This window comes from Macaca nemestrina, chromosome 2 (assembly GCF_043159975.1).
Source record: "Macaca nemestrina isolate mMacNem1 chromosome 2, mMacNem.hap1, whole genome shotgun sequence".
Lineage (NCBI taxonomy): Eukaryota > Metazoa > Chordata > Mammalia > Primates > Cercopithecidae > Macaca > Macaca nemestrina.
In genome coordinates, this window is record NC_092126.1 from 192,970,010 (window position 1) to 192,995,307 (window position 25,298).

Below are 25,298 nucleotides of genomic sequence, written 5' to 3' on the forward strand. Positions count from 1 at the left end.
CACAAAACTCCAACAAAATATTTTTCAACTGCCGATTTTTGTGATTAAGGGGGCAAGGGTTCTTCAAAATGCATAAATAAATGCATTAATTCAAGATATTTTATTAGAGTAATTAAAATATATTTGCACCTTATGGAAATAAGTGTTTTTATTTTGTTTTTTTTTTTTTTTTAAAGAAATGTATTCTCTTTGGTGTTTATCTTTTTGTGAAACATGTTAATGTTAAGTAAGGAATTTGCTTACTGTGGATTATAAATGTAACACCAAATTCATGCCTTAAAGGAAGGCTGTATCATACATACTGTAGACGAAATAATATTAGTCTAAATTCAGATTTAATGCATTTTGACATTATTAATTTATTTTTGAGGACTAATTCTTAAATATACTAGGGAAGGATGAAGTCTCAAGACCTATTTGAATATCACATTAAAACTGAATAACCTTCTTAAAAAATGTATACACCGTTGCTTTTTCCACAGACTTCATGTCCCAATCAAGAGAGGTCTATAATCATATAGTTTAGAGTTTTGTCATTGACCCCATCTTATTTTTATTGAATAATCAGATTACAATATGGAAAAGGAAATTGAAAAAATTATGGATGCCACCATGCTATGAAAAATAACGTAAAGTATGTTTGGTAACCTGAGACAATAGACTCAAAATAATGAATATAAGACAGGGGAAAATATAATAAATGCTGTATATTTAAATTAAAATTATCAAAGGAATAAATAATGTTGGTCATATTTTTTTTTCTTTGCTATGGGCATACATATCTAAAGGTCTAATAGTAAGTATTGGTTCCATATTATGAAAGAGTATTGCTGAACTAGAGAGCATTAAGGGAAGGTGACAAGGGGGATAATGTCTGGACACAGTCACCTGAGCTACTATGTACTCACTCACAGATTTCTAACCTAGAAAGAGAAACTTAGGGACATACTTCTCTTCAAATGCTTCATCTGAGCTGAGGTAGGAATTAGCAGCTGTTGTTGTGTTTTTCCCATTGACAACAGGTTCTTAAAGGCAAGCTCAGTTTAATTATGTATTCCTAGCACGGTGTTCCATAAATATTGGTTGAGGAACAGAATATATTTTACAGGGAAGAAAACTACAAAATAAAGAAAAAATGTTGAAAGTATTAGTTGAAAGAGACTAGTGGGCTCACATCTTTGAAATTCCTCCAGTAGACACCGAATGATTATCTAACAAACCTGAAGAAGAAATTCTTTAATTGAGAATGAGATGAAGATAGACAAATTTTAAGTGCTTATTCTACTTGAATAGTTTATGGGTTCCTTATAAAGAGTACTCTCTGTCTTTCTTTCAGAGAATATTATGGGTTTGCAAAGAAAATTAGGATTTGTTTTTCTATCTAATAATGTATATATTAAGAAAATGGTACATCTATTTTCTATAAATGTATTAATGCACCAACACTGGTAACCATTTAAACTGTAAAATCTTATCTCTTGGTTCAAAGGAGCAAAATAAAATATTCTCTTGTTGGGATTTGCATTAGCAATCATCACAAATCCCTCAGACTGAATTTATATTAAAAAGCATACAATTCATACTTCATTTTCAGCGATGCATTCCCAGGAATCTTGGCTCTATGAAATTATAAGTAATCAACTCGACAAAGATAAAGATTGCTGAGTCAAAAACACGAAACTGGAAGATCAAACAGAGGAAATCATGCCAATGTTAAGGTAATTGTTTTTATTAATACGAATTAAAAAAATAAAATTTATTTTAATTTTACATTGCATTTAAAGTTTTCTTCTGGTGTAAATATGTCAGACTATTTCCATTTGAATTTTCAAGCTGCAATACAAATACAATACAAGTACAATTTTATTGTGGGAATCAACAAAACTTGGCTAGTATCAGGCTGTTTGCAGACATGTTTTGTGTATCAGCTTCAATCCATGCAAATGTATGATTTCATTAAGAAGCATGATTTGGTCCCATAGTTTATCACAATTTGTGTGTTGCAATGGGACTATACTTGCAAACACTTCTAAGGAATGGTGTTGATAAGATGACAGAAGGACTTCATGGGATTAATTCTAAGGATAACAAAGCATACAGAAAAGAAATGAAGAAAAGTTTAAAGAGCCATGTTTTTGTAAAATCAGCACATTCCAAAGGCTGACAGTTAACTTAAATGATGATAGTGACTAGTTTATCTGCTGTTTTTGAATTTCATCTGTAAGCATACAAAGAAAAAAATTAGTTTTTGTTTTTGTTGTGTTATGTTTTTACTTTAACAGTACCCAAAGAAGAAACAAAGTACATATATAATCTTATAAGAATAGCTAACGAATGAGATGAGGAAGGATAATTCATTGTGCCACCATATCCCTCTTAGAACATCCTGGTTTTCTTTCAGTTTTAACTCCTGGACTTATTAATTGTGGACTTCATAAGGAGCATTTATATTATCTCTGCAACCTACACACCACAAAAGTTTATTAAAACGTTACTAATGTTTACTAAATATTGTCTGTAAAAAATGTTTTGGTTGGCATTTCATTTCAGGATGTAAATCATAATGCATGATACACAGACCATCTTTCAAAACTCTCTCAACACCCTTAGTGTTATTCTCTTAGTTGTTAAATCAGATGACCCATAAAATTATTATGTGAAATTTATATAAACTCCAAACACTAAATGAATGAATTAAAAGAGAAGAACAATGAAAAAACATTTGTTGAGCATCTGTTATGTGCTTGGCAGTTGAGCAATCAAAAGAAATAAAAACATCAATTTTCTTTGATAAATACTTACTGCTTTAATACTCTTTTTATCTTAATTTTACTTCCCAATCGGAGAGAAATGTGTTAGCTAATGACTCAAATTTTTGTTCTATTTGATGAGGTTGAAAGTTCTAAGCTTCTTTTTAATTTTTTTTTTTTTTTGAGGTGGGGGTTTCACTATGTTGCTTAGGCTGGTCTTGAACTCCTGGCTTCAAGTGATTCTTTCACCTTTCCAAAGTGCTGGGATTACACAGCACTAAATTCCAAGGTTATTTAGGAGCCCTGTGTCAGGAACTGCAGTCAAAATTCAAATATTAGAACAATTACTCTCCTACCATCCCTGTCAAGCAGGGTTTTAGGTGCTTGGTGTCAGGAACTTGGGGCAAAGACACACACACACACATATATATATATATATGTCGTTACTTAACACATGATAAGTTGAGAAAACATGTTTTGAATTTCTAAAGCAGATTTCTATATTTCTATATCATTAAATAGGATAGGCAGATAAGTAATAAAAGCACAAAGACTCAAATACAGAAGACAATGCAATGACATATTCTGGAACTTTATGGCATTAAAATTTAAAAGATTGTATATTGTAAAAGGAAATAATGATAATTTAATAATAAAATTTAAAATCAGAAGAATAACGTGTAATTACCCTGGTAGATTATCTTCAGTTTAAAAGAGGAAACGTGTAGAAAAGTAAACTTTATGACCATTTGCACCTTCTGATGATACAGCATGCATTTTTTAGTTGTCTCTTCAGCCATCTCTACCCGACTTTGATTATTGAAATATATTCTCTTCATGTCAAGGTTGTACTGTGAAATCACAGAGAAATAGCCAATACCCCTAATTCAATTTAGAAAAAGTATGGACTAAATATCTGTCAAAACAAATTAAAATGACAAAACCATGGTCAGAGACAATATAAAAGGTCTGTTCACCCAAAACACAGAGAAATGGGCAGAAGTAGAAGGCATAGACCTGAATTCCAGGCTATGGGGCAAAAAAGGAAGCAAATGTGTTTCAGAAATGGCAAAGTGGAGAACCAGGCTCACTGTATATGACTAAAGCAATGGTATATTCTCTATTCCTGGGAAAGGGGGTTAAATACCCACAATGACTGCATAGGTCTGCATTTGGCATTGAGTTGTTGTTGCAGTTGGGGGTGCCACATGACCAGGACCGTGAGCAAGACAAGCACTGACCATCAAAATGGATCAATACTGCCTCCACAGAATGACAGCCCTGGATTACCAATATAATTGCAGAGTTTGAAATAAAAAACCTGTTTTATCAGGTAGAGTAAAACATAATTTCAGACGTGAAAGGGAGGTCATGATATTATGGGTTTAGAGGAAAGTAGATTTAAGAAGAAAGAGAAGGAAGCAGAAAAATGAAGAGAAGCAGCTCTTAAGATGAGCCTGCAGCCTAAATTTCACAACATAACAGAAAAACTAAATTAATAAACAATAGCCAATAATTTCAATAAATGGGTTAATCCATTCCAATGAATTAAGTCCAATGAGCAATTTGAAAAAGACATAAGATACACATTTTAAAGAACTCAAAGGAATAAAAGTAGAAATAGCCAAAAAGAAAGAATAACAATTTATGAAGCAGTGAGAAGCAGACACATTCAAGGTCTAAGAGAACTGAAAAGACCAAATAGGAGCATACAGATATAAATTTACACAAATTATATAGATATAGATATAAATATACACTCATTATATATATTGCTAATATGATGGGAAAAACAGGTGGTATGGACAAACCAGAATGTAGAATTAATGACAAAAAGATACATGAAAATTAGAACATAAAAATGAATTTGAGAAATGGGGAACCTATTAAGATGCTCCAACAGATGTCTAGCACAAGTTCCAGACAATCAAAGAACACACAGTTCAGAGACATTGTTTAAAAAAAAAAAAAGATATGTCTGACGATTTTTAAGAGTTGAAGGAATATATAAATCCCTAAAAATAAAATAAATATCTAGTGCTGAAGAGGAAAGTAAAACACATCCAAATCAAGAAATTTTATACCTAAAATAAATAATTACAATGATAAAGCAAAAATAAAGATTACTCAGGAGACAAAACAGATGATCAACAGATAAATGGCATTGCACGATCTAACTTTTATCTGTAAAAATTTATTTCAGACATAAATTGAATTAATATCTTCAAAGAAATGAAGGAAAATAACTGTCAATGCTGAATTCTAAACCTAGCTAAACGATCAGTTAAAATAAGAACACAGTAGATAGAGATATTTTGGGGTAGAGAGACAATAATTTATATTGTATAGATTCTAGTAAAAAAAAATTAAGATATAAACTTATCAGCATGAAAAGAAATAGCCTGAAGCTAAAATAAATAAGTCACAGAATATACAATCTAAGTTTCTCAGAACATGCTGGAAAATGAGAATAAAAGAGAAAACATGTTAAACAAGACACAATGGACTCAACAATACAGCTAGATAATAAAATAATTCATAGAAGACTTAGCATTGAGATTCACCTCTTTTGAGGAAGGGTAATATTAAAGCACTAATTTACATTAGACTCAGGAAATTATGAAGGTAAGTATGGTTGATAAACTATTGAAGTAATTAATAACATAATGCTAATATAATTTCCAAATTAGCACAAGAAGAAATAATATGAGAAATTCAGAAAGAATTTCAAGAAAAAGATAAAATCATAATGAAGACTAAACATATTAGGCAATAGTAGACATGAGTTCAAATATATCAGTAATAGTCAAAATTATAAACAAATTTTAAGTCACTTGTTAAAATGCACAAATTAAATATTATCTTTAAAAAACCTCAGGTATATGTTGCTTACAAAAGATATACCTTAAACAAATAAGCAATAAAAGGACACGGGAAGTATAAAAATGTAAAGATGAAAAATAGTTTCATCATGCTTTCTTATAACATTCTGAATTTTTAAACTTTATTTCATTGGGCTTAATATAAAAGCATCATTTACATATGTCATATAAATAGCTCATATATTTTATGACATGAATTTATGTCAGTCACCAGTTTTTCAGTGACCTGTTCCAACAATTAACCGCATCTTATTCTTACTAAACAAAATGAGCATTTATATCTGGGCATGTATGCATCATCAGTCCAATCACAATCAGCATTTCTGAACACTGTCATCATATCTTCCTTTACTTGTTTAATCATGGTTTCATTTAGTTTTTTAAGCTTATTTAGAGTGGCTACTTTAAAGTCTTTGTATTTCAAATGTGAATTCTGTTTGCTATCATCATTTTTGTTGCCTGCTTTTTAAAATCTATATGGGTCATATTTTCCTGTTTCTTTGAATGTCTAGTAATGTTTTTTGTTGGAAACTGGGCCATTTAGATCATATGGCTGGCTTTCATTATTCACAAATTCCATATTTGTGAATTTACCTACTTGCTAAAATTTTACACCCCCTCCTCCCCCACCCAAATCAATATTCACTGTGCCTTTGTGGTCTTTCATGGATAGGAGAAGGGACGTGACATATTTTAGCCACCCAATGCACATGTTCTCAACTGAGGTCAAACATGGCAATCTCACATTATAAACAAGTGTCTTTTCACAGTCTGTCAAAGCCACTTTTTTTGTGCTATTTCACAGTTTTTTGTAGTTTTTCCCCAAGCATAGTGCTAAAGTTCTGTCTTTTGTCCCAAGTGCAAGGAGGCTCTATGGAGAAAATACATGTGTTAGATAAACTTTGTTGAGATGTGAGTAATAGTGCTGTTGGCCTTGAGTTTAATGCTAATGAATCAAGAATATATATTACATGAAGTTTCTTCAAACAGAACAAAAACATACAAATAACAAGGTTATGCATTGATTAGTTGACAAAAATTTGGCTCGCTAGAACCTATCTTTGTATTTTCCCCAAAAGCAAATAGTTTAGTATTTATTAATTCAGTGTTTGTGGTAACTTACAGAACATAACTGCCTATAGTAATAATAAGAATTAACTGTATATTGCCGCAACTCAGTGTATTGGTTTTCACCTTCCCACACATCCAGAGTTTGTTATTGTTACTTATTTGTCTACTTGAGTGACTGCCTGGATTATTTTGCTAACGACTCCTCCTACTGCCATACACACTCACCCCAACCTCAACGTTACTCTGCAGTGTGAAGCTTCTGATGCTGCTCACCAGAGGCCACAGCCTTGGGTTTGCACACAGTCACCTGGGATGATGGTGGTATGGTGGGATTCTCTTTCTCTGGCTGTCTCTTAACCACACTCAAATGTAAACTCCATTAATTGCTGGCTGATTAATCAATTGTTTTTAGCAATACCTTTAGACACAAAATAATTTAATGACTAATCCAGCTTATTTGAGGAGATAGCTCCTGAGTACAGTGTTTAAGATGTGTTGTGACCAGAAGAAGTTATTTCCAACCTCTTTCCCTGTTCCTCTTTAAAAACTAGCAGACCTGACCGGGCGCGGGGGCTCGCGCCTGTAATCTCAGCACTTTGGGAGGCTGAGGCAGGTGGATCACCCAAGGTCAGCAGTTGGAGACTAGCCTGGCAAACATGGTGAGCCTCCGTCTCTACTAAAAAATACAAACATTAGCTGGATGTGGTAGGGAGCACCTACCCAGCTACTCAGGAGGCTGAAGCAGGAGAATTGCTTGAAGCCTGGAGGCAGAGGTGGTGAGCCGAGATCGCGCCACTGCACTCCAGCCTGGGCAACTCTTCTGTCTCAAAAACAACAACAAAACAAAACAACAAAAAACACCTAGCAGACTTACATCTGCAATCAGTTAATCTCCCAATTCCCTTTAGCACAACCTTCACTATTTTTGAGAGTACCTCTAGGCTTGCTTTTCTCCATGAACTATTCTAAATTATATCATTTCCTCTGGAGGCAGAATTAGGGCTCTCTTCTACAGTTTGCTTTGCCCCAAAATCTCTGAGCTACTGCCCTGGTAGTATCTGGGAGCAGGGATAATTATTCACTTCTTTCTGAATAGACACTCCCACTTCAGGAGTGTGTGCTTAACAGATGGGCAGGGCAGCCGGCCCAAGTGTTTTCAGCTGGATTCTCTCGATGTGCCACTTCCTCCTGTAAAACTAAAATAAATCCTGGGGCCCCCACATCACTAAGCTAAAGGGGAAAGTCAGGCTGGGAACTGCTTAGGGCCAACCTGCCTCCCATTCTATTCAGTCATCCCTCTGCTCACTGTGATCAATGCATATCTGATTGCCTCCTTTGGAGAGGCTCATCAGAAACTCAAAAGAATGCAACCATTTGTCTCTTATCTACCTATGACTTACCTGGAAGCCCGTTCCCCACTTCAAGTTGTCCTGCCTTTGCTTCAAGTTGTCCCGCCTTTTTTGGACCAGATCAATGTTCATCTTACATATGTTGATTGATGTCTCATGTATCCCTAAAAGTATAAAACCAAACTGTGTTCTGACCACCTCGGGCACATGTTGTCAAGACCTTCTGAGGCTGTGTCATGAGCCTGCATCCTCAACACTGGCAAAATAAACGTTCTAAATTAACTGAGATGTGTCTCAGACATCTAGGCTTTACACACCCCAGGAGCCAAGGCAAGAGAAATTAGGGTCCCACTATTCTCAGCAGTGCTGTTCTCAAGGTAGCTGGAGGTTGGGAAGGTGAAGGGACATCCTACCTCTAGGCCTCAGTTGTGCAGATGTTAACCTCAGAAGGAGGCAGCTAGGGGCAAATGGAAAATGCTGATGTTCTGTCAAAGCGGCATTGGGCATCATTGTCTGGGAATACACCCAGGGTTTGTTGTCTTGCGCTAAGGAGAACAAAGATGCAAACACACACACATACACACATACACACACACACACACAGGAAGTGGGTTCAAGAGCAGAAAGCTTAATAGGCAAAAGAAGAGGGAGCTTCCTTGTGCAGAGGAAGGGGATGCCCAAGTTGGTTTCAAATCTCGGGTGAGATTTGGTTGATTTTATAGAGGGGCTTGAGGAGGCGGTGTTTGATTTACATAGGGTGTACAGGATTGGTTTGATCAGGTGTGCCATTTACATAGCCTGCTAAGAGGCTGGCCATCCACCTTAATCTTTTATTATGCAAATGGGGCTTTTACCTGGCTGTTGCCATGACACCTGCACACATTGGGATGGGCAGGATAAGGGAAGAAGGAATCGCCATGTTGGCTATAGCTGGCTTCTGGCATAGCTGCCAGGATTCACCTATGCAAGGTTTTAGCTTGCTTATCTCTGCTTGCAGCTTGATTTTTCAGGCTACTTTTTGTTAGAAAAGAAATGGTTTGGGGGCTTCTTCTTATTAAAGGAAAATTCCACCAAGAACTCATTTATCCTCACTAACTGCCTAAATAACATCTTATTAATACCTACATCATTTCCCTCCTCAGGAGAAGTAATTCTAACTGTTTTGGGGCATGTTGGACAACGACTCTTTCAGGCTACTTCCTGTTAAAAAGGGACATTGTTTGGGATGCTAGGGCTCCTCCTGGGGTTGAGCTAAGGGCCCTCAGAAGAATGGCGTGTTCATGCATGATTCTGTTTGCAGCATCATTTAGAGTTTGATTGCTTCTAGGCAAAAAGAGATAAATTTTACAAGAAGGTTTAGAATATAGGACTTGAACATGAGTATTAAGATTACTATTATTAGTGCGGGTACTGTAGGCCATAACTATGACAGTGAAGTTTGATACCAGTTAACTATTTTAATGGATTTTAAAACTAGCTTGCTTCCACCAGATTTTGCTGTATTTTACCAGAAGTGTTAACGTATAAATAATATTTTTATTTGAGAAAATACATGTATTCCCCACCCCCAGACTCACCATTAGAAGATAATTTTTGGTCTAGGCTACTTTTTTAAATTTGTAATTTGATTTGGAGAAATATTTTATTGGGTGGCTAAAGTAACTTTACTGTTAATCTTGGCAATTTCTTTTCTTCAATTATTCATCCTTTCATGACTTTCACAGACCATCTGACAACATTTTTAAACTTTCTAACTTCTCCTAAACATCCTTCCTCCAGTTGTTTCCTTTTAGGATAAGAATTTACCATACAAGATCCTTGCTTATACAAAATCTATATTCTTTATAAACTTCTTTTCATAGCTAGAGTGCACCATATTACCAATATCAATAAGATGATCTAGCAAGCTCAGTGACAGTAAATCTTTCATGCTTACATCTTTTCTGTAACTATTACCCCTGCTATAAGGATAATAATTAAGCAAAACAACCTTGGCTAAATCTTTCCTACAATTGTTAATCCTATTAAAAAGATGATAATTAGGCAGAATATTACAGCAATTAGAATTTTACAACCAGAATTCCACATTGAGGGTGCCACAGTGTATAGTTCTACTGCAAATCATAGACTGAGTATATCAATTCCTGCAAGGGTGGTGTTGTAGATAATTTCTATTTAAAATTTTACTTGCTAAGATATGGAATTTCCCTTTGGGGTTCTACAAAGTTACAAATGCAATCCCATGAATGATTAAAAATTTCCTTGTAAATATATGTTAAAACAAAGTTCCAATATTTGGTGGTGAATTTTGAGAGGAAACGTCTGCATGACGAAAAGTATTTGGTGAGGCAAAGGCAGGACTCAGTAAGATGAGTAGCCCTCACTCAGTTACTTATCTTTTATGATTTTCAGCTTAGGATCTTCTATTTCTTCACGTTGATACTTAGGACGTTCCTCTGGGCTGCCAGAGGTGCTCCCTTAGCTCTCCAGGCTTTGACTCAAGTGCGATGTATCCAAGAGTTGATTCCTGTAACTTTTATTGCCAAGGGCATTGAAAGAAGAACAGTGTAGGGCACTCCCCAGCTCAGGCTTAGGGAAGATGAGAGAAAGAGCAGTGGTTTATACTAATACCATGTATCCTGGGTTAAATAAAGGTGGTTCTATTTCTTGGGTTTGGGCTTTTGCCAATTGTTGTGTTAATTCCTGCTGGAAGTGAACCAGAGAGGTAATATGCTTAATCAACTTAGAGGTTTCCTGATCTAATAAGAAATCATTGGTAATGAAGGCCATCTATACAGCATTTTGTAAGGTGTGTTTCTTACCCATAGTAAGGCCATGGGAAGAAAAGTGACCCAAGGAAGGTGAGTTTCCTGGGAGAGTTTTCTGAGGAGTCTCTTGATAATATCATTTGTTTTCTTTACCTTTCCTGAGGACTGGGGTCTCCAAGCACAATGGAGATGACAGTGTATGCCTAGTGCTTTTTGAGATTCCCTGTGTGACGTCTGATGAAATGAGGGGCCACTGTCACTTTGAAGGTACTTAGGTAGGCCAAAGTGGGGAGTTATTTTATTAACTAGTAATTTTATTATCTCAGAGGCCTTTTCCATACAGCATGGAAATCCCTCTACCCAGTTAGTGAAAGCATCTACCCATACCAGGAGGCATTGCATGCCCTTTGATTTTGGCATGTGGATGAAGTCTACCTGCTATTCTTCCACTGGATAGCTTTCTATCCTTTGGGTTTGAGGAGAAAAGAGCCATCTGTTTAGAGGATTATTTTTAAGACAGACCTTACAGGCATTTACAACCTGTTTGACTGTTTTTTAGTAAGTTTTCTTCTGAAAACAATCTCTGAGCACATTGATAAGTTTTATCCTTTCCCAAGTGAAAAGTCTGGTGAAGGATTTTAAGGATTTTCCATTGGCTGGAGGCTGACAAATGAAGTTTGCCAGCCTCTGACTGTAGCCATCCTGAAGGCTGGAAAGTACACCCTCAAGAAGTGGTCCATTTTATTTTTACAGGGGAGTGCCGAGGGTTAATTTCTTTTACAGAGCCTTCACGGATTAAAGGGGATTGAAGTGTGTTGATGCCTTGAGGCTTCCTTGCCACTTACTTAGCTGCCTGATCAGCTAACCTAAATCCTTCTGCTACTTTATCTGTTCCCTTTTGATGTCCCCCACAATGCATTGCTGCTATTTCTTGAGGAAGGAAAACTGAGGATAATAACCTGTTAATTTCCTGGTGATATTTTATAGGACATCCATTAGTGATAAGAAAATGTCTTTCCATTCAAATGGCAGCATGAGTGTGGAGAACTAAGAAAGCATTCTTGGAGTCAGTGTAAATGTTAGCTACCTATCACTTGCTTAATTTAAGTGTTGTTCCAGGGGTTATCAGTTCAGCTAATTGAGCGCTTGTGCCTAGAGAAGGAGACACACTTCCGGTGACATCAGTTAGAGTGAGTATTGCATATCCTGCCTTATGAATTTCTTGCTTTACTGGCTGTTTGTTAGCCAAAGGTTCCCCTTAGAGGACAGTGATCCTGCGCATTACATGGAGTGTAAACTGTTATTCCTTAGGGTCAACTTGGAGGCTTATCTGACGAGTATAGCCACTGTGGCAATAGCCTGGAGGCATCTGTAAATAATAGGTCCCCCCAGCTGCAACTAAGGCGTTGAGAAAAATATTGGATTAGAGTGGAGTTTTTGCTGAGATGGCCCTTATGATCAGGCTCTGGAAAGGTCTGGATTAGAAAGGAGAAGAGTGAGAGACTGGCTGTAGTGTTCCTTCCTTTAATTTTCAGAATTACACTAGGCTCCTGTCCTGTAATGACAGTTTGAGCTATTGGAGCCAGGGGTTTGAGCAGTGAGACCCTCCTCCTGCTGGACCAGCTGTAAGACTGGTTCTGAACTCAGTGACCTCCATCTCGAGGGGGGCAGTTTGATCCCCAGTGGTCTCTGCCACAGGCTGGACAGGGTTGAAGTGGCTTCTTTTTGCTGCCTGGACACTTTATTTTAAAAGTGCCCTGACTTGCCACACCCATAGCAATTAGGAGATGCATCTCCGGGATCCTGGACTTTGCAAGACTGCAAAGTAGCTATTAGAGCCTCTGTCTTTCTCCTGAGCTCCCTCTTTCTCTTGGGCCTCCTCCTCACCCCTATTATAAACTACCAAAGTGGCCACCTTCAGAAGGTTCTCCAAGGTGCTATCTGTTCCTATAGCCTGCTTCTGTAGTTTTTTTCTAATACTAGGAGCTGTCTGTGTAATAAAAATGGTCCTTTAGAATGAGCTGTCCCTCGACTGAATCAGGGGATGAGAAGGTGTATTTTATTAGTGCCTCTCAGCCTTTACATTTAGGCTGTGGAATTCTCATCTGACTTTTGTTTTCTTCCATGGACAGTTTAGAGTAATTAAGAGGTTTGGCCCTCTTTCTTCATAGGCCCTCTAATATGCACATTAAAAAGTGTTTCCTTTTCCATTCATCTGCAGAGCTATTGGGGTTCCAATCAGGGTTGTCAAGAGGAAATACTTCCTATTTGAAATGTTTTTCTATTATTTATTTGTCTTCCCTATCTCCTTTCTTCTTTTTCAGTTTATTATAGGAAACACATTTCTCATCTCCAAAATTCTCTGCTGCCTGTAGAGATGCCTGCTTTTCAGCTACAGTTACGGTTTGGCTTGGGAGAAGCATAACATCCCTCCATGTGAGGTTAAACACCTGAGTTAAATTTTGGAAAGCTTTTATATACTTGTAGGGATTGTCAGAAAATCGAACTAAGTCTTCCTTTATTTGCCTAAGGTCCTGTAATGAGAAGAGAACTTGAGGGATCCCTAAATATGGGGGATTCTCAGATGGTTCTCCCGAAAATTGCTTTTCTAATTCTTTATAGGACTGCCTGATATGACTACTAAGAGAGCTGGGTTGGTTTTACAATGCTTGCAAAGGTCACAACATTGTGCAAAAGAAAATGAGTCACTTTTCTCTTCAAAGTCCTCGGGTTAAAGAAGTTCCAGAGTTTCAGAATACACTCCGGATGGGTGCAAGGTGAAGTTGGCCTGTTACCAATCTAGAAAGTTAAGAGAGAAGAGGCTTCCCCTTAGTCTCCCTCCTTTCAGTGTGACCTAGGGCAGAAAGGAAGACAGTAGGAGTATCCCCCATACTGTTTTCCCTCCTGGGTCCTAACAAGGGACCCCAGCCCCTTGTTAGATGTGCCGTCCATGGTTGTAGGCGTGACCCTCCAAGCAACAGAACTAGAGAAACCAGATGATGGGATTAGTCATGTGTACCCATGCAGCCCTAGTTCTCCTCTTGTGATTCCCCTTTGAATTCCTAGATTCATGTGATCTGTGTGCATCCCCAAAAGATGGATCAGGAGTGTGCTAGACTGAACTCTATATCCTACTATTATAGCCCATGCTAAAGCATTGACCCTTAGAGAATTGTTCTGGTTAACTTCTGGACTTTAAAGCCCCTTACTAATTAAGTACTGTTTTAATTTGGGGCAGAATGGGTGCCTTAAAAGAACGTAGGGACCTAATGACAGTTTTCCTGATGACAGGACAGTATCAGACTAAAATTTGGCTTTGGAAGAATTTTACTCCTAATTGTTGAAAGCAGAGTTTTCCTGTTCACAGAAGAGGCATACAGCCTGGTCTCTCTAGTATAGGGTCACAAAAAGGGAGGAGAATTGGGAAGCTAGAGTGTTTAGGCAAAGCACAGACTGAAACCCTGCCTCATGGAGAGGATTTCTATTCCACTAGGTGGTGGTGTTGGCTTAGAAATACCATGTGCTCAGCCAGGCACAGTGGTTCATGCTTGTAATGCCGAGGTGGGCAGCTCACTTGAGGTCAGGAGTTCAAGACCAGCCTGGTCAACATGGTGAAACCCCACCTCTACTCAAAATACAAAAATTAGCTAGGCATGGTGGCACATGCCTGTAGTCCCAGTTACTAGGGAGGCTGAGGCAGAGAACAGCTTGAACTTGGGAGGCAGAGGTTGCAGTGAGCCAAGATCATGCCACTGCACTCCAGCCTGGGTGACAGCATGAGGCTCTGTCTCAAAAAAAAAAAAAAAAAAAAAAAAAAAAAATAGAGAGAGAGAGAAAAAAAGAAATGCCATATGCTCACTAGAGGAATATGCTCACAAAGAGAAGTGATTATTGGGAGAGACTCCTAGAGAATCACAGAAAATAGATAGGATTCCCAGTTACTACAGCATTTGATATTTTTTCCTAACAGTACTATTTGCCTGAACTGTAACAATTCCCATACATTGCATACCCAGAGAGGATAGGAGGATAGGAGACATGGCAATCATGAATAGGAAAGGAAGACATTTTGTGACAGGATAGTTGGAAACTCTTTTACCAGCACCCAGTCAGGTGGTCAAAGGCTGGGGTTAGTCCAGAAGCCTTTGCATAACACCAGGGTGTAGAAATCTTTCATTGCTTTAGCACCTTTCCCAGCCCCACATACTGGCTAGGCCCTCCTTGAAAAGAAACTGTTTTGAAGCATGACCAACATGCCTAGTGACTCATAGGCATTGGGGGGTTCTCCATGTTCTCCCCAGCAAGCCTTACTTCTGATACTTTAAGAATGGGAGTTGCCTTTTCAGCATTTAAATGACTGTTGGATGCCTCTTACTGATTTGATTTAATTTTAAATGGAGACCAAGAGCCTCAAAATGAAAAGACACAGTTGAAAGCTAAGGTTCACTCCTACACTCACTGCTCCCTCTGATGATTATAACTTCCGTTCCAATTCAGATCCTGGACGAGCTCCCAAAATGAAGTGACATCACTGTCTTGGGAAATACCTGAGGGTTCGTTCTCTCGCATTAAGGAGAACAAAGATGTGGACACACACACACAAAGACACAAACACACACACACACGAAGTGAGTTTAAGAGTGGAAAGTTTAACAGGCAAAAGAGGAGAGAGTTTCTCCATGCAGAGGAAGGAGATACCCATGTGAGTTTTGGGTTTGGGGCAAGATATGGTTGATTGTGTAGAGGGGCTTGAGGAAGTTGTGTTTGATTTACATAAAGTTTAGTGGACGGGTTTGACCAGGTGTGACATTTACATAGCCCACAAAGAGGCCGTCCTTTCCAGCTTAATCTTTTCTTATGCAAATGGGGCTTTTACCTGGCCAGCACCATGGCACCTGCACACATGGTGACAAGGAAAAGGGAAGAAGGAATTGCCACGTTAGATATACCTGGCTTCTGGCATACCTGCCAGCATTCACCTATGCAAAATTCTGGCTTGCTTTTCTATACTTGCAGCTTGATGTTTCAGGCTACTTTTTGTTAGAAAGGAAATGATCTGGTGGCTGCTTTTTATTAAAGGAAAATTCCACTGAGAACTCTTTTAAATGCCTAAATACTTTCTTTTTTTTTGAGACAGAGTCTCATTATCTTGCCAGGCTGGAATGCAGTGGCACCAAGTCAGCTCACTGCAACCTCTGCCTCCAGAGTTCAAGTGATTCTTCTGCCTCAGCCTCCCAAGTAGATGGGACTACAGGTGCATGCCACCATGCCCAGCTAATTTTTGTATTTTCAGTAGAGATGGGGTTTCACCATGTTGGCCAGAATGGTCTTGATCTCTTGACCTAATGATATGCCTGCCTCAGCCTCCCAAAGTGCTGGGACTACAGGCATGAGCCACTGCACCTGGCCAATAATTTCTTATTAACTCCTATATAACTGTCCCTCTCAGGAAGATTATCCTCTGACAGGGATTTGGGTGGAGAGTGCACCTTGTTTTTTTGGCTGTAGCAGATGATGTGGAGTTTCTCTCTCAGTGACCTGGGAGGTTGGACATGTGCTGTGGGTTTTGGTTGAAATAGCACAGAGTTTTGCATTTCTTAACAACTGTTTGCATATTGTCTTGAATACTTTTTTTTCACTTGCTGTATGCCCTTAGGGCCATTTTCAGAAAGTTTAAGTGGTCACTATTTTTAGTAATATTTACTAATTTCACTGGGGCAGGTGTCATCAGAGCACCTAACACTCCCATGCTGGATGTGGAACTCCTTGTTTATGTTTTGTAATATTTTTAGCAATACCACATATTCACATGCAATGCACTCAAAATCTATAGTCAATTCTACTATTTCTGCTACTTGTGAAAGGATAAGTAGGTTGTGCATTATAAGACATCTGTGATGAACAATCATATGATAGAGATTAAACTATTCATAAACTACTAAAATGTACGCATGCAAGTTGCTAGGTGCCACTGCCCTAGATTATTATCTTTGCTGTAAATTCCAGTTGCATTCATTTGCTAGGGCTGGTGTAACAATGTACTACAGATGGGGTGGCTTCAACAACAGATATTTATTTTCTTACATTTCTGGTCACTGGAAGCCTAGGCATGGACAAACAGGGATGTAAGGGACAAACCTGCTCCAGGTCTGTCTCCTTGGCTTGTAGATGACTGTCTTCTCTCTGAGTCTTCACATCATCTTCCTTCTGTATATGTTTGTGTCCAAATTTCTTTTTCCATAAGAATGTAAGTCATTAAATTAGGGCTCACCCTAATGGCCTTACTTAATTTAATTACCTCTTTAAAGAGCCTACCTCCAAAAAGGGTTACATTCTGAGGTACTAGGGGTTAGGATTTCAGCATATAAATTTTGGAGAATAAGGTAGAGCCTATAAAACTAAGTAATAAGGTTATATTAAGCTGCTATTCAGTTTACTTTCAAATTTTTTTAAATTTGCAAATGAAGTATAGGAAAATATAGAAATATCAGACTTTCCAGTAGAACCAAGTTGGTAATAAAAGAATGTTGAGTAAAATTGCTAATAAAGTTTTAAAACCTCATGGGTATCTTTGCATTAAAAAATACTACTTGGCATATATTTTAAAGAAACGTTTGAAACGACATTAAAATATGTTTAAATATGATTAAATATGCTTAAATATGCTTAGATATGATTTAATCATTTTAAAATATTAAATCTCCAAATCTTGTAGCACTGATCAAAAGTGCAAGTCCCATAACCAAAACATGCTAGTACATTTTTAAATAACAGGATAAATTTTGATAGATCAATATATTTAAAACTGAAATTTTAAAGTATAATAACTTTTAATTTTAATATGGTTATTTATAGTCTAAGCACACTTAGCTAATAAAATAGTAAATCTGTCATAAATTTAAGTAATGATATATTTTTCATTGATAATCTTCAAGATCGTATTAATTTCTATTATTTCCCCTTTGCTTTCCTTGTTTTCAGTGTTAAATGAAAGTTAAAACATTCCTTGTCTGTATTTCCCAATACTCAGAAAGTATACGTATTCCTTTACTAAAAATCTCCTATGTAATTTTAAAAATACATAGATATTATTACTATATATTAAATATTTTCCCAACCTATTTATTAGTACTTTCAAAAATATTCTCTACAACTACAAAACAAAGCATCATAGTGCTATCAGGCCAATCTTAATGCATTTTCTACTTGGACTGGCAAATTACTCTACTTTATTAAAGAAGGTAAATGAACAAACTTAGTCCATTTCCCAACTGCATTTTTTAAAATTTCCTGTTGCTATAATCTGAATATTTTTGTTCCCCCAAAATTTATATGTTAAAACATAATTACCACTGTAGGAAGCAGGTCTTTTGAGAAGTGATTAGATCATGATGGCGGAGCCCTCATGAATGAGGTTAATGCCCTTACAAAAGAGGCCCCAGAGAGCTGCCTTATGCCTCCCACCATGTGAAAACATGGTCAGAAGGTCTCACCTTCAAACCAGAGAGCAGGTCCTCATCAGACACTGACTCTGCTGGAGCTTTCGTCTTAGGCCTCCTATCCTCCAGAACTGTGAGGAATAAATTTGTTTTGTTTAAAAGCCAACCAGTCTAAGGTATTTTTTTACAGCAGTCCTCCTTTAAGATATACTTTTATCTTTCCTTTTCATTTATTTGTACTTCCTCCAAATTCTTTAAACCTAAGCCAGTAAGTGTATTAACTTAAATGGACTCAATCAACATGGTAAAGTTTGTATTGTAACTGAGTTCTGGACCAGTCATGGTGGTTCATGCCTATAATCCTAGCAGTCTTGGAGGCTAAAGTTGGAAGATTGCTTGAGGACAGGAGTTCAAGATTAACTTGGGAAATGTAGTGAGACCCCCATCTCTTAAAAAAAAAAAAAAGAATTCTGGTATATAATTGCCACAACATAATTTACAATTAACCAGAAAGCAACTAATATTGATTTTGTTCACTATTACTGTAGGAGGCACCGGGGAAAAAGTGAGCATGAGAAAGTCTTTGCCCCACAATCCTCAAACCATGTCAGTAAGAATCATTCCTTGTGTCACCAAGAAGCTGCCATCTAATAAATGAGCTGATTTCAAGTTTTTCCAGTGATTTAGACATAATTATTGAGAAATCCATTGTAATGGTTAATTTTATGTGGTGACTTGATTGCGCCAAGTTACACTTAGATATCTGGTTAAACACTATTTTTGAATGTGTCTGGGAAGGTGTTTCTGGAAGAGAGTAGCATTTGAATTGGTGCTGAGTAAAGCAGATGGCCCTCCCCACTGTGGACAGGCATCATTCAATTCCTCAAGGTCCTGAATAGAACAAAAAGGTAAAGAAAGGTTGAATTCTTTCCTGTTTGAGCTGGAACATAGATCTCTTACCCTGGCATCCCTGGTTCTCAGACCTTCTGGCTCAAACTGGAATCTATACTATCATCCCTCCAGTTATTAGGCCTTACATCTAGAACACCGGCTTTCCAGGGTTTCTAGGTTGCAGACAGCAGATTGTGGGATATTTCAGCTTCTATAATTGCATGAGCCAATAGCTCATAATAAATCTATTTATATGTATTTTGTTTTTCGAGGAGAATCCTGGCTAATATAATCATATGTCTTCTTCTAGAACATAAAGAGTCTCCTAGACTTATACCCTTTCCAGTATTTTCCTAAGACTAAATTAAAAAAGTTTTGTAGGGACATGGATGCAGCTGGAAACCATCATTCTTAGCAAACTATCACAAGAACAGAAAACCAAACACCGCATGTTCTCACTCATAGGTGGGAACTGAACAATGAGATCACTTGGACTCAGGAAGGGGAACATCACACACCGGGGCCTATCATGGGGAGGGGGGAGGGGGGAGGGATTGCATTGGGAGTTATACCTGATGTAAATGACGAGTTGATGGGTGCAGCACAGCAACATGGCACAAGTATACATATGTAACAAACCTGCACGTTATGCACATGTACCCTACAACTTAAAGTATAATAATAATAAATAAATTTAAAAAAAAAGTGCTGCATGAACTCTTTAGCTGTTAGTTAATATAAAGCAAATAAACAATTATGTTAATGTCATTAGAAAAAAAAAAAGTTTTGGCCTAGCGCCACTCCAGAGATGTTCTAAAATTATATTTTCCTTTATTTTCATTAAAAACTCTGACAGGTCACTTCATAGTTTTTAATAGCTCCATTCCCTTTTGTCCATTGTCAGTGGTGCCAGGAATCATTTTGTTGCAGTTATTTCTCTGACGGTAATGACTTCATTAACTAGTTTATCAGTTTCCTGTATCCTAGCCTCTTTAGATTAATAGGGTAGATCACGTGGTTTTAATACAGTGGACAATGTGTGTTCAGTTTTAAAAGCCTCATATTCTTCATTATTTTAGGTAATGAAATGTCTATGCTGTCTCAATAGATACCATGGAAACCAAACAATAGAATACAAATGCATTGATGCAAATCCATCTCTTTTCCTGAAAAAATAAATAAATTGAATGTTCTACTTATGGAGATCTGATCATAGAACCTGTAAGTGCTTATAGATTTATTAAAAATTAACCAATTAAAAAACTACATAAATCATCACTTGAGAGTACTTAAAAATGGTTTCCATAATCTTAGTCAATGTCTACTACAGCATTTAGTATAATGGACTTGGAGTTATATCAACTAGATTTAAAATCATATCTATGACACTTACTGTGTGAACTTGGAAAAGTATTTTGCCTCTCTAAGCTTTAGATTTTCCAGTTTTAAAATGGAAATAATAATATCCACTAGATTAATATGAATGTGCAGAGTGACACAGAGTGGGAGACAGAACGAGAGGACTTCCTGTATTTTTCACGTCATCCCTGAGCCTCCTTTTCTTTTTCAGGACCAGCTGCATACTTTCCCTTTGATTTAGAAATGCCTTAATAAGGACAACTGCAATAACAACAGTAACGTATTATAAGCAATCAGATGTCACTGATGATAGGCTCTGTTCTAGATTTTTTTAAAAAAAATATTTACTGGTCACAGTAACCTTATGAAGTAGGAGATATAAATATTTCAAGTCTACAGAGGAAAAAATTGGAGCACAGAGAGGTCATGTAACTTGTCTGAGGTCATACAGAAAGCAAGTGGAAGAGTTAAGACTTAATTCAGCTCTTCACAATCATGTACATTTCATTCAATACTGATATCCTTTCAGTATACATTACTTCTGCTAAATCTTGTGTGAATTCTGTTTGTGACATTTGCAACCAGTGTTCCTAATGTATATCTCACACAGTATTTAAAATGCCTTCCAAAAGTGGCAGGAATCATCATTACAGCAGTAATCCTACTAGCAGTGCCAATGATGATGATGATGATAATGACTAAAATTGAATTGTTTACTCTGTGACATGGTAATATATGTCAACATGGAAAATACTCTGAATTGCTTATAAGCAAGTTTTTATTATGCAAATTTAAAATGAAATTGAGTGATGAACTAACTACCTCTTTATAGCAACAAAAAGGAACAAAAAGAGACCCCAAATAACTCAATAAGCTGAATTCAAATATGAGCATATGTGTGAAATAATATGACTGAATTGTTTGTGAAAAGCTGTCAACACATATTCAGTATAAGAATTGGATCAACTAAGTCTTAAATTTAAAACTGTTTCAACAAGCTTTTGCTTAGTCTATTTCTTCTTTATTTTTTCCTTAAATTACTGCAGATATTCTTATACTTAGGGAGAAATGTGCTATAAATTGTTGCCCTAAATGTGACAACACATTTGCAAGTTATTAATGTGCTTATTAGAGAAACATTCTGTATTTTTTTTGAAAATCTCATAGTGCTTTTTTCTTGTTAAGAAAATCTTCAACCTTTTGCCTTAAGCATTGCTTTTTCTGGGTGATACAATCCCAAAGAGCATTGGTGATGAACAATTTTAATAGAGAGTTTAAAAATAATTTTTTAAAGGATATACTCCAATGGAAATAATTTATTTCTTAACAGATACTATTTTTCTCAATCTTCTTCGTTTTTTCTTCAAGATCAAGTTTGTAAATCTCACTTTGGTTTTGGTGCTCTCCATTTATGGCTATTAGAGTTTTGGGTTCATCCAATCATACTTAAAGATTGCCAGCTAAAAACTTCAAAAAATATTAACATATAGACATACAGAGGCACACATACAATAACACTATAAGGTTGGAGAAATCTAGGAGATAAAAATTTTAAATCACTCTTTTTCTTTGTTTTATTGTCATTCCTCTTTCAAATATTATATTATTAAAATTTCTGAAGCTATGAAAGTGGTTTATTTACAGATATATTAAGATATAAAACACTAATTATTATATGATCTACTTTTAAATATTATAATCAGGCAAGGGCAAATACCCTTTATGAATGGGAGAAAGAATGAACAGTGTACCATATACTTGTAAATTAAAATATATTTGCATTAATAGACAATACCATGGACATTCTTCATCAAATATCAATGAGAATTTTCTCCCTTTGCCTCGACTATTTCATTATTCTATCTTCCGCTTGTCAGCTAGATTGAATTTTGATATTGTATGTATATATAAAATATTTTGTCTTATAGTATACTATCTCATATAATTTTTAAGTCTTTGAGGAACTGTCATAAATGATTACAAAATTAGACTAAAAAGTTTGAAAACATTTAGACCATCTGAAACAAAGACCTAAATGAGCATTCGAATAACTTTATATTCTTTACAGAGATAAAAATCTTCACCCAATATTTGAAACTTCCTCCATATTTTGTAATACTTCTGGATTTTATTAAAAATTGGAGTTTTAAATGTGTGGTAGCCTAGCCATTGAATAGTGGTATAAATTTCAAAACAAGATTGAATAGATATTTTTATCTGTCTCAATTCTTCAAGCATTATCAGTTAAAGTGCTCACAGACAGAAGACTGCAGCAGGATAACTAATAGTTACAGTGGAGAGATGTTTTTGGTAGAGTAGGAACCTGCATTTGGCTAAGACAGTTATCTGACAAAGTGGCAATAACATTAAATTTTATAATAGGGAATGGGGACGGTGAACTAGACTTTGTGGCTCATGCAATTTAGTCACACAAAAACTTACCCAAAATGCATGCCACTGAGTATTCATGTAATTAAGTTATTCTCTGTATCTCCTTATAGCATAACATAAAGACATCATGGAGCATTTATTCACCTGGAAAAGTCTGTAATAACTAAATTTTGACTTGTTTTTACATATGCTACTTTGACAAGGAGAATTCAATAAATCAAATTATATAATTCTCATGTTCCTTGAAAGCATGTTAATAACAAGTCTTATGTTTAAGGAAAACTGAAAGCCTAGGGTAAAAAATTTCTACGCATGGACTCCAGTAGAACCAATATTTCAATAATCTAATTGAAAATAGTTCCATCTCATATGGAGACCTGCAGATATAGTATATAGGATCATAGTTATTCAGAGATATGAGAGGGAACTTCATTAAGGATAGTGTTCAAAGTAAAGGTGAAAAGAGACAGTAAAAATTAATGAAATATATGCATTTAAAAACTTAAATCCAGCCTATTTTTTGAGAACTGATTACTTGTATACTTATAGTTTCAAGTCAAACTGCAGTAGAATTACTCTCGGTGTTTACATTTACTAAAGTAATATCAAGTATAAGAAGAAACTCTGATCCCTGAGTCATGATAATGAAAAATTTTTCAAGCAACAATTAAATATTCAGGAATCCTCCTGTTTGCAGAACTGCCTTAGGCCACATTTAGTTACAGAGGCTATGGAGGCAAATCAACAGTGAGCAATGCCCCATTTATTCTACATTGCTGGGTAATGAGGTATTCCAGCAAAGATAATTTTTCCAGTGAAGTTTTATACCCTCAAAAAATGTTTTTATGGAGCCAGTTTTTTCTACCAGCACTTATGTCTTCTGTCTTGTAGTTTTCTACCAGCATTTGTGTCTCTAATATTCAAATTCTCTTCTGCAAGTTTAAAAAGTCCATTTCTAACTCAAAAGTATATGGTTCTTCAAAATTTTTCTAGTGTTATATTTAACTTCTTCCTTTAACAGAGTAGTTTCCAGAGACTATGTAATTAAGTCTTACTGTCATTGATATGGTATGGATGTATGTCCCCTCCAAATCTCATGTTGAAATGTGATCCTCAGTGGTGGAGGTGAGGTCTGGTGGGACATGTTTGGGTCACAGGGGCAGATCCCACATGAATAACTTAGTGTCCTCACCATGGTAATGACTGAGTTTCACATTCTGATAGTTCACACCATTGTTTAATAGAACCTGGTACTTCCTCCCCTCTCTCTTGCTCCCTTTCTCACCATGTGATTGATATGCCTGCTGTCCCTTCACATTTTGTCATGAGTGGGAGCTTCCTGAAGCCCTCAAAAGAAGCAGATGCTGGCACTATGCCTCTTGTACATCCTGAAGAACCATGAGCCGCATACAACTCTTTTGTTTATAAATTACTGAGCCTCAGGTATTTTTTTTACAGCAACACAAAACAGACTAACACAGAAAATTGGTGCTGAATTGTGGGACATTGTTATAATTGAATTGAAAATGCAGTACCAGCTTTAGAATTGGGTAATGAGTAGAGGTTAGATGGAGTTTGAAGGGGTCAGAAGAAGACAGGAAGGTGAGGGTATGTTTGGAACTCCTTAAAGACTGGTTAAATGCTTTTAACCAAAATCTTCATAGAAATATGAACAGTGAACGCCAGGCTAACAAGGTTGCAGATGGAAATGAGGAATTTATTGGGAACTGGTCCAAAGGTCTCCCTTCTTAACTCTTAGCAAAGACCTTCACTGCATTGTGTCCATGACCTAAGAATGTGTGGAAGACTGCCGAGGCGGGCGGATCACGAGGTCAGGAGATCAAGACTATCCTAGCTAATACAGTGAAACCTCATCTCTACTAAAAATACAAAAAATTAGCCAGGCGTGGTGGTGGGCACCTGTAGTCCCAGCTACTCGGGAGGCTGAGGCAGGAGAATGGCATGAACCTGGAAGGCAGAGCTTGCAGTGAGCGGAGATCGTGCCACTGCACTCCAGCCTGGGCGACAGTGTGAGACTCTGTCTCAAGAAAAAAAAAAAAAAAAAAAAAGAAAAGAGTGATGATCTAGGGTACCTGGAAGAAAAAAAATTCTAAGTAGCAAAGCATTCAAGATGTAGTGTGGCTGTTTCTAACAACTTATAATCAGATGTAGATGCAAAGAAATGACTTAACATTGGAACTGATATTTAAAAGGGAAGCAGAGTGTACGAGTTTGTAAAATTTGCAGTCTGGCCATGTGATAGAAAAGAAAAAAGCATTTTCATGAAAGGAATATAAGAGGGCTGCAGAGCAACCACTTCCTATACTAATTAGCATGACTAAAATTGAGCCAAGTACTACTAACCAAGGCAATAGAGAAAATACTTTGAAGACATTTC

General features: G+C 36.6%; 1 long non-coding RNA gene across 1 annotated transcript; it reads right to left on the minus strand.

Moving 5' to 3' along the window:
* Nucleotides 1–1,744: 1,744 nt before the first annotated feature.
* On the minus strand, nt 1,745–24,084 carry LOC139361810 (uncharacterized). The gene is made up of 3 exons (XR_011619458.1): nt 23,956–24,084; nt 8,104–8,216; nt 1,745–2,078 (listed from the first exon to the last, which is right to left on the minus strand). It is a non-coding gene; the product is annotated as an uncharacterized lncRNA (long non-coding RNA).
* Between the last annotated feature and the right edge of the window lie 1,214 nt (nt 24,085–25,298).